Below are 12736 nucleotides of genomic sequence, written 5' to 3' on the forward strand. Positions count from 1 at the left end.
GTCAGGCTAGCTGTAAGTTTAATGAGGATCACATCCAGATCACACAAAATAAGGGTTGTGAAGTGAGGGCTGTTCAGTGTTGCCGAGCCATTTGGCTTTAGCAGGCTCGAGGGCAGCCTCTGCTTGCATTGCGGCGGTGAGGCATTAGATGGAAAAGCCACAGGCTCCGTGCTATAGCAGAGCAGGGAATTAGCTTACCCAGCCCATTAGATACGAGACGTCTGTTTCAAATGAACTTTCCCATCGCCTGCCTTCTTCCTCCTCCCCTGAAATAGATAGCCATTTAAGCATAAAAAATATTGTAAGGGAGAGAGAAACATTATGATTTAACCCCTGGAGGCACTTACCTCCACAAATGGCACAAAGTGCCTTGACAGTCACTTATGCTACGCTATACACCCGCTAAAATCAGGCCACGTGAATCTTGCCCTGTGTGATTTCTGTCAATTAGAAACCCGATGAAATTCCACAGCCTGAGGAATTTTGATGGATCCTTTCCACTGGCTCCAGAGGCTTGATATGGGCCCCAGGGGGACTAACCTGTCCCTCTGAGACAGCACGTGGCACCTCGGGCTGGAGCCACTGGGCAGCTGTGCACTGCAGAAGCAGCTGTCAGGTTCAGGCCGATACCTCCTGAGTGTAGAGATGACCATGGTGTCCAAACCAAATCACACCTACTGTTTCAAAAGGTACTCTGTGGATTAGTCAGTTTAGGTTGTCTGTGGTAGAGCTGTCCCTGTGGCTTGCACCATCGTACCAGCTAGAAATGACCTTAGTCTTGCAGACTATTACCCTGAAGGGCCTTTTGGCTATTCTTGAGCCCCTTCATGGTTTTGACCAGAAATTCCATCCCAGAAATGCCAGATTTCACCTCTAGACCTTTTGTTTCAGCAAAGCAACATTTTCGAAGAAAAACCTCTCTGTTGGAAAATTGCCATCCAGATTTCCTTGGAAGTGTTTGGGAGCACTTTGCTCTTAATGCAGACACAATTTTAGCGGTTGCCTTTTGAATTTGTCCAATAAGTGCTTGTGTTTTTCTTTATAGCTTTTAGAGGTTATGCCCATGTTGAGATTGCCATCAGGACCAGCACTCCGTCCCTCACCTGCTCCCTTCATCATGTTTTCTCAGAGCAGCAGAGGAGCTGGCCGCAGACCTGGGTTTCATCTCTCCAACAACACCCCAGCACTCAGAGGCAGTGGTGTGGAGAAGAGGCAGAGCTGCCAACTGCTTCAGTGGGCAGGGGCCTCCTGGAGGACTGGGGTTGAGCACACAGCCAAGGGACTTGTTTGATCAAGAGCTGCTCAGAAGGGATCACGCTCGTACTGCTGTCCTTGCTGAAACACCCAAGAAGTTTGCTTTTTTCCTTTTAGCTGTTACCTTGTTGTCTGCTAATGAACTGTATCCCTTTTTATCTTGCAGATGCCCAAAGATAAAAAGTTGCTCCTTAAAATGCTCCCGGATGAATAGGTTGGCAAGTGGTTACTTCCTTAGCATTTTATATTCCTCAGAAACCAATTATTTTTATTTCAGAAGCTGTGACTCTTAGAAAGCCTGTTCCTAACTCAGAAGTGTAGCTGAAAGCATCAGTACTCTAAATTACGAGCATGATCTAATTGATTAGTTTTACAAAAATATGAGCTCCAAATTGAAGCAAGGTGGAAGCTTTCATTGCCTTGACTGCTTTAAAGCATAAATGTTTCCTTTTTAACATTGCTTCTCAATAAAAATTCTTTTTAACGAATTCCAATGATGTCTTGTGCATTGATATAATTTTACCAGACTACATTGAGCCACTTTTGCTTTTCTCCTTGAGAGGCTTATGTGGACGTTCAAGGTATTTGATCTTTGGGAAGGGTGATTTGGGAGGCCATCTGATCTAATGGGCTGGGCACTAGACAGGGACTATAAAGACCCAGGTGCTAATCTCCATTCTGTGACCTTGGGCAAATCATTTCATCTTCCTGCATTTCTCTCCTACCTTTTATCTTTCTTTAACACTCTTAATTAAGCCAGAGTGCTACAGATAATACAGATAATAACCAATTCTTCCCTTTCATGAATTAGACATGCTCCTCTTAAAATGCCACAGAGGTTGGACTGTGGTGAATGTGTGCAATTACCTTTAGTAAAGACAGTGGTTGTTGCACACAACCTCCCTGGACTCGTATGAGCATCTGGATTAATTATATCCTGTCTTCAGTAATTCCCTGAAGAATGAAAATAATGAAGGGTAAATACCTTTTATTAATACAGCTATGGAGTGCAATATGAAAAAAAAAAAAAATGAACGCTCCACACATTTCAGTAACTACTTAATGGCACACAAGGACACAACCCGAAATTCTCGGACGTGCTCCCCGCTGGGTTTCAGATGATGGGCCATCTTACAGGGAGGCAGAGCTGCCACGCTTCCCGTGTCCCCAAACCCCACAGGCTTCGATGCTCAGACGTGGCTGGGTAGCAGCCAGTGGGCCCTTTGAAGCTAAGGATATGTGGAAAGGAGCCTGAGCTGAGCACCAAGAGAGGTCATCCCTTGCCAGCTGTGATGCTTTAGACAGGGAGAGGACTGGGCTCTGCGGGTGTCCCCAAGGACCATGAGGTCTCTGTGAGCAGCCACAACAGGCTGCAAATTTTGTCAGGACTGAGGCAGCCGCCAAGCTGCTGAGCCATGATTCAGCAGCTGAGGATGTCTGTGAAAGTCACTCGGCCTTGGTTAGGAAAGTAAAACTCGCCGCAGAAAATAATATCCCAGTTAGGCGCTCTTAGAGCCTAAAGTAAACAGCGACGTTTCTGTATTGAAAAAAAATCAGTGGGAGAAATCTCACCTGTAAAAGCCATCTGGGTGCACAGAGTGGAAAATGGATCACAGCAGTCTGAGTGCACAAGGATGTGATGAAAGGTATATTTTACATTTAAACAGATAAGGTAGATGAAATGTAGAAAATCCAGAGCCCCATTAACACAGCTCCAACGCGCCGGCACGTTCAGTTTAAGATGACAGCAATCAGAGTATTCAAGCACTCTGAGCCCCCAGCAATGCTAATTCAGCCTCCTTGCAGAGCCACACCACCAATGGCCAGGGTGGTCTTTCCTTAATGCCGGCTCTCAGACAGACCATGTACAATGCCTGGTTATTACTTGAGAGTAACTGTAGCAGCACCTTAAGGAGCCACTTATGTAGGACATTATTATCCAGGGAAGAATTGAAAAAAAAGAGGCAGTGTCTGTACAAAAGATTCCCGAGCACAGAGCCAGCTCTGCCCCCTGTCTTTAGTGCTGTGCTGCTCTGCTCTTTCATTCACCAAATACATTTGCTGCTGCACACACTTTGCTAGGAATATGTACAATTTGCAATATTTTAAAGACTGGCTAAATTTTCACCCTTAAAGAAAGCTTTAGCACGTAATAAGTTTTTCACATTACAAAGTGGTCTGTCTGCTTCTCATCCTTCTGGTAGAAAGAGAGAAAAATTAATGTATTTTGCAAATCAGAGAGAGTTGTCTTTTTTTTCTCTTTCTCAACTTGTGTATTGCTAGAACGTACAGCCCTGCTGGGTGATAAATACACACCTAGTATCAAAAAAGCCATCTGAATAAGTGGGTTGGACTAGACAATCCTCAGAGGTGCCATCCAACCTCATCAGCTATTGTGTGATTCTGTGAAGCAGTCTGCAGTCTTACTGCCAAATAGGTCCTACAACTTTGCTATCCAAATGCCACTATACTCATGTTAGTGAGGCACATCAGACTCTGAGTCCAGTCATCTCCTGGGGAAAAGATCATGCATATCTACCACACAAACAGCTGTGCGGTTCTTTGCATTTTTTTTTCCTTCTTCCTACTATCTGAGCAGCTATTAAGGGAAAAGGAATTAGCTTCAAGCCAGAATTGGCTTAAATACTTTATAAGGGAATCAGACAGACCTTCAAAGTTATGTCTAGCCCCAGTCATTGCAATGCATGCCAATATTTTACACTTCGAGTACTGGATGTAGCAGTGGGACTGCTGGCTTTTATTTTTTAAGAAGCACGTGTCCCCCCCCATCTCTGCACTGATATTAACCCTCCATGAGCATGTCATTTTTATTTTCCGCTCAATTAAGTAAAATGTAGTCCCCAATGAAATATTCAGGATGTTTGGCTGATAACTCCTTACAGCTGCAGTCACAGCCTGAAATGGAGGAGGGGGGAGCCCCCACACGTGCTCCCCCGCTGCAGCAGACAGGTCTGCGTAGTGCTGCCAGCCCTCAGCTCTGCTTCCCTGCCCATGCCTGGGGCAAAATTTCCTGGTGTCTCACCCTCTAAATGCCTAAGGCCAACATGACCCTCAGGGGTAAGTCTTTTCCCTGCCAGGAGGGCGATGCCTGTTCACACACTATCATTTACTTCCTTAGCCTATGCTGTTATCCTCGTCAAACACAAATATACACACGCACATGCATGTGAAGCTTTTAAAAGCAAAGTCAAGACTGAACCCTGTATTCACATCAAAGAAAATAAAATACCCCAGGTTTAAAAAGCTATCAAAATTAGCATTAAACAGAACCAAATACATGTCAAGGAACAGCTGAGGTACCCAAATAATCCTAATTCTTATCCTGCTGAGAGGCTAGCCGTCTGCCATTTCTGATTTTGTGGACAGAGTGCTGAAAATACACACCACACAGCTCTAGGTCTGTTATTGTTTACTTACATGTAGTCTACAGTACTAAATGTAGTGCTTTGTCGTCATGCCAACGTTTGTATTTTTCATGTAAGTACTATAATTTTATGATCTGGACCCATGAGATCACTATATAGGAAAGCGGAGCTGGCAATGCATCTAATGGCACCATGCAGTTCCCTCGACCAGGCCAGGTGGTCGGCAGCATGCAGAAGCAAATGAGGATGAGGAGAAGAAAGTAATACCTGCCTTCTGAAAGGTGGCATGACTTTCAGTCACTGACTGGAAAAATAAATGTCACAGGTCCATGCACCCTAGTAGTGTATCTAAATTTGCCAACAACCTCCACCTTTCCAAGCAAACCAGAGCGGTACGAACTGTACATATGGCTTCAGTGAAGGAGTATCTGAAACGTTCTTCAGATTTGAGGTGGCAGTGCCAGAGAGAAAAAGGTCCAGAATTATAGGAAGAGGAGGGAAAGAAAATGAACCTCCAAGGTTAGGGTTAGGCAGCAGCATATGTGAGACTCAGGTTCGACCCTTGTCCTCCCTGTGGGTGAGGTGACATCTGCAGACATCTGCACTGTTGCCTGGGAGCAGCTCCTGAGACCCTCTCCCATCTTCATTGCTAAACTCCAAGAAGATATTTGGGCCTTGTCCACTGGTGAGGGAGCCCTGCCACATTCATGACACAGCGTGTAAGAGGGCTGTGCCTGGAGGGCCCGGTCCTTGGCCCTCCATCTTGTAAAGGCCTTCCACCTGCATGCAGCAGGCCTGACAGCAGATACACGTCACCACCTGTGCAACCTCACATAGCTGATGTGAACAAGCACACAGAAACTTCACGGCAAAGGTGTAAGAGCAGACTGGCCACTGGCTGCTCTGTGCATTGCAGCAGTGCCTACGGGCCCCACACTTCATAAGAAAGGCCTTTGCAAGGCACTCACCCGATGACTGTGTGAACAGGCTCTGGACACTCTGATGCCCTTTTCTTACCAAAGTTTGCCCTGCGGAAGAAAGACTGGAACCTCTTTCCTAGCTTATTACCAGCAGGTCTGTGTTCATCTGACCTCCCACAACTCCATGAGAGATGAAGCCTTCACTAACCTTCTTCCATGCCCACATATGCCGTAAGAACTCCTGCATGTTCACATGAGTTTCCTTGTGTGATTCCAGGCTAGCAAATATTTTGTCTACCAATAGCCACAAAAAGGCATTTCTGACAACATGTGCTCTATTGGACATGCTGGGGCATCACAGAGGGGCTCTCCTGAGGCTTGTCCATAGCTTGGCATTCCCAGGATGTTATAACCACCATTAGCGCAGGAGATGACTGCTCTCATTGCAGTCCCTGTGTGTAGTATTTGCTGTCTCATAGAGAAATTCAAAGTCTGCAGAGGACAAATGGGCTAAACCCTCTGCTGTCTGCTGCACCTAGCTCACATCTGTGCCTCTCTGCAGCATCACTGTGAGACTGCCAGACTGCTGCTCCTGTAGCTTAACATCATGGCTGGTCATCAGCAAAGCACAACGTCCTCACACTTCCAGTTCATACAGGGTCCCAGAGAGGCAGCAAGCATCATCTCTTAGGAGATCATTATCTCAGCAGGGAGGCTGGGAGGTACTAATGAACTGTGTTGGACATGTGTCACAGTCCTCACCAAATGCCCTGAGGTCACTTCCTTGCTGATCACCAATTTTTGTGAGGTCCCAGACAGGGTTCAAATTGCTGCCAGTAGGTGCAAGCCCTGCCACAGACCAACAGGAGCAAATTTTCTCAACCACGGTACACCTGGCCATCTGGGCTAGCTCCTTCAGTGAAACAGGGGTATGCAAGGCATGGTTAACAGCACTCAGAGGCTCCTGCTGGAGTTCATTGCCCTGCTCAACTTCTGTTGTAGGGACCTTTCACATAGTCCCTCAGAAGTCCCTCCCATCTTCCAGACAACACCCATGCTTGGCCATGGTCCGAACCAGAGGCTGTTGTGACTGTCAGAAATGCCACTGTCATTGACAATTTTGGTAAGTGGCACCACCTTCAGGTAAGTGCAACCAAACAATGATGAGTGCCTTAAGTACTCAAATCCTTTGTTCTTCTCAAAAAAATAACCATGATGCTCAAACAACAGGGTGTAAAACATGAGCCACAGCCAGAGCAGATATGCTGAGCTCCAATATTTTTGAGTCACTGGGAAATAGTGAGTAACAAACAACGCAGTGAGTAAAATGGATGATTAAGCTAATACCCCCATCTTCAAAATAACTGTGCTGCCAACATATTTGTGAACTCCAGGTTGATGCTATTCCACATGCATAAAGTCAGTCAAGCTTCAGTTGTCCACAGCCGAATGTAAAACTCACTCACTCTTCTGCTATGCCCAGGGCATTGCCATATACATGCCATGAATTTTGCATATGCAAACTAGTCAAGAAAAATCCATGCCAGCTTCAAAGCCACCCTTGTGATTTGCATACAGCCTGTTTGCCATCAGGTTGTCCCCTGCAGCACGGCCAGCCACTCCTAGATGTGGCGGTGCATTCAGGGCATGTCTAGTGAGAGAGGAATAGTCTCTGTCAGCGGGAACAAAGAAATACATAATGTCAAGCCTGTTGTTCATCCCACAGATTTCAGACCACTCTGCTTCACATTGCATTGCTGAATAGACTCTGGACCACCCGAGGTCTATGCATACAGCCCCCAGAGAGGAACAGCCACCTAAATCCACGGCCAAATGCAGACGCTGACACCTATTGTCCATAAATTGTTTCTCTCCAGACACTGAAGGCCTGAAGACACCACACGCAGCAAATGTAGAAGCTGCTCTCTTGCTCGATGAGATTCATGTCAGCTAGAAAAAAGCAGGCCTCGGCAGCCAGCATAAATTGTAGCAGCCTGAGCCACCCGCCTCATCTTACGCCAGGGAATAAGACCAGAGCATCTCTGTGTAAATCTCCTCCAAAATACGCTCCATTGCTTTTCACTTGCCAACAAGGATGAGGGCATAGCTGTTTTGTTATCTGTCATTATCTGTTTTCGTGTTCTCACAAGCAAATGGGTAATATTCCCCAAGCAGGTAGTGTTCTCTGAGACAGGCCCATGGGAGCAGATGAATGCATTCATTACAGGGACCTTTGTATTGAAGCTGAACCCGGCTGATCTCTGCGGCACTGGGCTGTAAAGGCAGGCTAGCCAACACAAAAGGGGTCAGTGAAGTTATGCCAAACATACGCCATGTAATTGATTTCCAGATTTGGTTCATTATCTGTATTACCAAAGAACAAAGCAGTAGAAAGACTTAAAATATGAAGCAAGGCAAGTATATATTTCTCAACAGGATGTTTTTAAAAGTTTTCTGTAAGGCTTCATCTGTTCTTTAAGCCTTGACTATTATTCCATTTTCAGAATTTATAGCACGCATAATAACCACATTTTATTTCTTTTAGAAGTATCCATGCAGGTTCGCAAAGAGCTGGCTATCAATCTGAGGAACGAACGTCTTAGAGATGACTCTCCCATCCGGGGCCTCAAGAGATAAGAGGATAATAACACTGTGCATTAGCCCCAAAGCATTCCTGAAAGCCACTGTCCCTTCGAAGATCCAGCCACTTCCAGCATATGCTGAGTTTCTTGGTAGCTGGCAGAGCTCACTCCTCCAGCAACTCGCGCAGCATTTCCTGCCGTCCCTTTCCCACTTCTCAAGAAAACTGGGATGGAACAAAATAGCTTTTGAGGCCACAGTTGATTGCCATCCCCAGATGCTTTACATTCAACATGCCATCTGTGTTTTGTTTTCTTGTTAAGAGGGTTTTGTAACAGTTTTTATTATCTACTGTAACTAGAAACAACAGCAGGAAATCATGTAGTGCAAAGCAAGTATAGAGAGTGATTTGGCCTCACAATTGCTGGCCATCAATCTTCCACTTGAAATCTCTCCATTACAAGCCTTTTCCATCCTTGCCTGTATGTGTATATGTGAAAGAGAGAGGGTGCAATTGCAGGGCAAAAGCACACATTTGGAAGAAAAGCAGGAGATGGGTGAAAAGACTTCCAAAAACCTAAAGCATAGCAGGGTTTAATGCTGTTGCAGGCATCTTTTGGACACAAAGTGCCAGATAGTTAACCCTTTGCTCGTCTTCCTGAGGGAAACACAAACTTTTCTGCATTTTTAGTCAGCCCAAGAAATTATCTGACTGTCCAATTTACTCGGTCCTGGGTTCTCAGCAATATGATTAACAGCTTCATTGATTAATAGTGATTAGTTTAACCAAAGGAATTAACCTCAGAATTAATGTGTGGCCAGTAATTTAAGTGACTTCCAAAAAAATTGTCCTGATTGCTGTCTTGCAGCCCATTTCCCATTAAATCTTTGTTTTCATTTGTAACCTTCTGCTTTCTGTACAAACCCACTTTCTCACACAAACTTCAGCTTCAGTGTCTGTGCTTCTCTGTAAACACTAAGTGGAGGAAAAACAGGGAAGCAACACGGATTATGGTATCCTAGTATAGGGTTATTGTAAAATTGTACTCCCTGCATACCAGGGAATAGGAAATTTCATTTTCAAGGGCTCCCTGGGGGGCAGAGATAAACTACAAAAGTCACAACTTGTCATAATTAAACACTCATGCCCATTACACACAAAGGAAATTATGCACATTTATCTAGGTCATTGAAACATTCATATGGCAATACTATACATGAATGTCCATTAATATCCTGTAAGAACATAGTGAAAGTGTTCTCCCAGAAGCAATGCAAGGCTGTGCTGAATGAAGATGCTGTAGTAGCATGGAGGAAAGAGAGGGGGAGGGATAGGAATGGTTAATATATTTCCAGCCAGAATGCAAAAGGGCCTAGATGGGTACAGGCCCCATTCCCTCTCAGCTGAGTAAAGCATAAATGTTAATTGGATAAGCTTCTCATAACAATATTCTATATGGTTATCAAGCAACAGCAATGGGAGTGGTTTAAAAATGGATACTCAGCGAGTGTAGCTCCTTTTACAGCTCTTTTGGATGTCAGCTCAGTTTGTCTAATGAAATCTGGTTTATTGGAAATTGGTAGCTCTGAATACATACCCCACCTCTTCTGCCTGATTTGTGTTTTGAATATTTACTTGTTGTGGAGCTATATGTGTGGGCTGGTAAATAGGAAAATATTTGGTGATAGACACCACTGTAGTCATCCATATTCCTTTTATTCCTATCAACTCCTAGATGATGAACCACAGAAATCTCACCTGCCCCTGGCACTTTCCAAAAGTAAAAAATACATTTTTCACCACTAAAATAAAATAAAATAAAATAAAATAAAATAAAATAAAATAAAATAAAATAAAATAAAATAAAATAAAATAAAATAAAATAAAACACACAAAAAAAAGCAAGGACCGTTAGAAATAGCCATGATGAGTTTGGCACTGGCATCTCCTGGGGAATTAATGGCCAGGTGTTGCTAATGGCTCTCAGCTTTGCATCAACACTCCAAGTCACTCCTAATCCCCAGAACAGGCCCTGCTCCTTATTGCTTAATTAGAACACAAACAGCTCTATGAACATAACACTGATGGTCTGACTCAAGCCTACAAAAGAAGAGAAAACATGGAGTTAAGGGTAAAAAAAAAAATCCCAGAAATACTAACATAAAGCCATCTGTGTAAGTAGGTTTTGTTTTACAGCAAACACTGTTAACAGAAAAAGCTGAAAATATATATATTTTTTCAGAATTTGATCTGTAGAGGTTTTGCAGCTAAGAGACCTGTGTTCGGTTCCTTCTATTCCTAGATTATGTTTTATGTTATTTACGAGGACTTGGACCACTGCCAAGTATGTGACAACTCTTGTGTGGGAAAGTGGCATGAATTTTAAGAATGAATGAGTAGTCCTCCAAGTGTTTGTGCCAGAAGCACCTCATTCAGTAGTGGGGTTTGTTGTTTTTGTTTTGTTTTGTTTTGTTTTTTCTTATATAAAATGTTTTATTCATCCAATCAGAAAAAAAATATATCTTACCATATGACCCATGAAATTTGTGCGACACAAAGAGTGATCAGGTACAAGAACCCCCCGGTTTTGATATTCCATCAAAATGCTGGGTTAAACTTTCAGCCAATAAACATGTTCACAGGAAGTCAGTAGTAGGTTATGAACCATTTTTAAATCCCAAAAGAAGGGAGTTTGTGATAAAATTTGAAGTGATTCCACTTTCTGTTGCATTTGAAATGCTTTTCAAGCTCAGATATGACAAGAGTTTGATGTCTGAAGAAGTGTCCCATCCCCAGCTCTAGAGGTAGAAAGCTCTGCCTAAAGAAAAGGGCTTCAAAACAGCCAGATCAAATTAACCACGAGTTTATTCTTATAGATTCAAACTTTACTGTCAGAAAGATGCAAGGGTCATGTTTGTGTGTATCTATAAATCTTTCCGCATTGACAATGCCATCCAAATTAAGCCCAATGTTCTTGTTAAAACACAGGACTTGCAACATACATGTATATCTGACTGCAGGAGAAATTTCCAGACCTGTGCTAGTAAGACCCATGTCTGGATGTAGATTCAAACACATGATTTTGCTTAAGACACTTTGTTCCTGCTGCCAAAGAAGGATTTTTTATTCTTTAGCTATTTGTGAATCTGGATATACACCAGACAGTTCTACAGTAAGTAGGAACATGACCTTCAGGCTTTTATAGAAAACCAATACCAAAGTACAGTATAAATGATCATTTTACAATGCATTAAAATAACCTTTCTCCCCCAAATTAGCAGATAACTCTAGATTAAGTCACATTTCCTTCAACGGGATGTAAGTGAAAATAAAATATTATTTTAAAGGCTTCCATCGGTGTTTGCCAACTGAAGAAGAAGAGATGCATGCATCAGTATTTCGAACATGTTTGGAAGATGTGGCATACCTTTTAGCAGGGCTGTTATCCCTGTCAACAACACCGCCATGCTTCTGCTAAACTGCCTTGGAGGGCTCACTTACTACAGTGCATCCTGTTTCCTCTAAAAATTACTTAAACTGACTTCTGCTAATCCTCCCGGCCACACAGGGTGGGCTCAGTCAGGCCGGGAAGCAGAACCAACCTAATGTTGCACTTCTCACAACCTGGAAATTCAGCTTAGCATTTGGAAAGTGAAAGAAAGGGAGAGAAAGTCGGAAGATTTTCACAGCTATCTTGGTAACAAAATCTGTGTGAACTCCCTATCAGCAGTAATAGTAGGAGCACAGAACATCTACAGAGCAACTCCAGTTACTCTTTCTGTGTCTGTGTAAGAAACAGGCAACACAAGTTTTAACAATTCATATGTATTAAAGACTAAAGACTTTGTGTGAGCTGAATTAGAACTTTTGAGGATTTTTTGCTTTGTTTCTTTCAGCTAGTTCTAGCTTTAGCTTTATTTTAGCCTGTGATGTATAGATTTTGCATATTGTAAACCACACCACAGACTTGCACTATAAATTATTTCCCTAGGGGTTCTGTGGGGTAGTAGGGTTGCTTTTAAGAGACACCTATTCAAATACGGCTGTATGCATTTATCAGTCGAGTACTTAATTAATTGGAAACTCTTAATAGCCACAGAGGACAAGAATCTTTTGTCCAGCTTAGCCTGTCTGGATACATTTTATATGTTGGTAAATAATGACTCTTTTGAACACATGGTACTGCTGTTCTAATAGTCAGTGAAGAAAAAAAAAAATGAATTATGAATTGTACTGTCACCATTTGCTAAACACGATGTGTCAGGTGTTGTTCTTGTAGTATGCTTCTGCAGCAAAACACAGGCATGAATGTAGCATGACGGGGCATATCTATGCTTCATTGAATCTACTTAGCCTGGGTAACAAGAGGAGGGAAAGGATGGTGTATGGGAATCGGAACTGCTCAGCAACCCAATTGCCCTCCTGAGACTTGTCGGTGATGCTGTAAGCCTGTCCCACCACATCTTTGCTGCTCTTGTACGTCTTTATAAGCACACCGTCATCTTGGTATGGAGGCAAACCCCTAGAAAGGGAGAAAAGGCACGATAGGTTTCTCTCTTAGCAGATTAGGAAACACCACCTCCTCCTTCTCCTTT

Source organism: Anas platyrhynchos, chromosome 1, assembly GCF_047663525.1.
Source record: "Anas platyrhynchos isolate ZD024472 breed Pekin duck chromosome 1, IASCAAS_PekinDuck_T2T, whole genome shotgun sequence".
Taxonomy (NCBI): domain Eukaryota; kingdom Metazoa; phylum Chordata; class Aves; order Anseriformes; family Anatidae; genus Anas; species Anas platyrhynchos.